The sequence below is a fragment of the Ipomoea triloba genome, chromosome 10, assembly GCF_003576645.1.
Source record: "Ipomoea triloba cultivar NCNSP0323 chromosome 10, ASM357664v1".
NCBI lineage: Eukaryota > Viridiplantae > Streptophyta > Magnoliopsida > Solanales > Convolvulaceae > Ipomoea > Ipomoea triloba.
The window spans coordinates 3,879,856-3,882,144 of NC_044925.1; positions in this window are offsets into that span (position 1 = coordinate 3,879,856).

Here is a 2,289-nt window from a genome sequence, read left to right on the forward strand (position 1 = left end):
ATATTTGTTAATAAAAATCCTTCCATAGTTATAATTGATCTAAACTCTCCTATTTGCCCTCAATCTTAATTTTTAGGCGTCATATACACGATTTGTTTGGGTTAATCTCAGCCATTTATGTTATTGGATTCAAAGGGTAAGATTTGTCCACATAGTCCTCTAATTACTAGTGTCCTCATGTGAACAAGGGCCTAGTGATCTGATTCACTTTTTATTGCTTGGGGTCTAATACTTACAATTTAGATTTAAAATTTAGCTTTTTTTGTTGATTTTATAAAATTTACCAGATTTGTATATTTAGTTATTAAAGATTACATATATATATATATATAGGGTCATGTGGCCGCGCCCTTACGTGTGGCCGTGCGGTTTACACCACTCAATGTTAAGAAATGCGGCGGGGAGCTCCTATGGGGTCGTGCGACTGCATCTGTGTCGTCCGATTTGATTAATCCAATTGCAGTTTGCGTATGTTTAAGTGGGGGTGTCATGGTAATTTACTAATTTTAGTATCTATATTACGTGAATTGAAAATTGTGCATTTTAGTACATGGTGTGGTGCCTTTTAATATATGTTGTGGTGCGTTTTATTACATATGTCGGTACATTTGTTGTAGAATGGTGTGTTTTAATCCATCCGCTGGTGCATTTTCATAAGTAGAATGGTGTGTAACTGTGTTGTGGAATGGTGTGTTTTAATCCATCATCTGGTGCATTTTAATACGTAGAATGATGTGTATTTTAACACATATTTTCTAATAAGTGTGTTGTAGAATGGTGTGTTTAATCTGTCCTCTGGTACATTTTAATACGTAGAATGATGTGTATATTTAACACATGTTTTTTAATAAGTGTAATAGTGCATGTTTATAATCTGTGATGGGATTTTCAATAAGTGGAATTGTGCATTTTAACATATGTTGTGGTGCATTTTAATACGTAGAATGGTGCATATTTTAGCACATGTTTTCTAATATGTGTAAATAGTGTATGTTTATAATCTGACATGAGGCACGTTGTGGTGCATTTTAATACGTAGAATGATGCATTTTATTACGTATACTGATGAATTTTAAGTGAATAGGTGCATTTGGTTATAGTGTGGAATGGTGTGTTTTATAAATCATCTGGTGCATTTTAGTACGTAGAATGGTGTGTTCTGTAACACACACATATATATAAAGTGAGAATAGTGCCTCCTAGAAAAAAAAATATTGAAATGTTACAAGCTTTTGATGTGCATTCGGCAAAACTACTTAGTGCATCCAACGATATATAATATTTTGCACTCAAATTTAGTAAACGAACACTCAAGTCAGTTGCACACTTGAACTTTCAGATATCAATAGATGCACTCTAAAATTTTGTTCAGTGCATGTCCAAAATCTAATTTGTACAGGTAAAACACTAGTTTGTAATAATTACAAAATTACCATCACATTTTTCTCCCTTTTTCATTACTATTGAGTTGTTAATCATCGTGATGGAAGGATGATATTAGTTTGCATTTTTAATTTTTTATATGATGCATTGTTATTATACGATGCTAATTATATATATTACATTATTATAAAATTGAAGTATACATAAATGTTTATTGTATTTCCATTTTGGCCTTATGGAAATTAATACAAGATGCAGTTGATTATTAACATTTTTAATAGTGATGGTTAATGTTGTAACTTGATTATAAAAATAAAATGTAGAACATTTTATGCATAATGTATAAGCATCTTAGCACAAAAACATACAGACACAAATTAGAGATAAAACATATATTCACAAAATCACAGATATAAAGTTTTTATTTAGATTAAAAACATTTCTTTGGCAATTGACTATTTTGAAACCCTGCCAAGGGCATTTACACATACGTTTTTCTTTTCCAGGTTAATGTTATTCTTAAAAATAAAATGTCAAAACAAATAATAGAATATGTCTATTAGTGAGAATAATATTTTATTTTTGACATATTTTATGAACTAAATGTGTAGTTAGTGTGAATTGATCTAGATTTTTATAATTTGTCGTATCGTTTAGTTTTATTGTATGAAATCTAAAAATAAAATAAAATATACTGAAAAGTGAAAGTATTTAATCTTAACCAAATGATGAGGTCCTAGTTGGATAAACTTAAAAAGTACCTATTGAGATAGTTAAGTAATTAAAATAAATAAATAAAAGAAACAAAAAAGAGAGAGAGAGAGAGAGAGAGAGAGAGAGAGAGAGAGAGAACCCCACTTTCCCACTTCGAATTGAACTCAAATCTTACCCACCCACCCCTCGCCC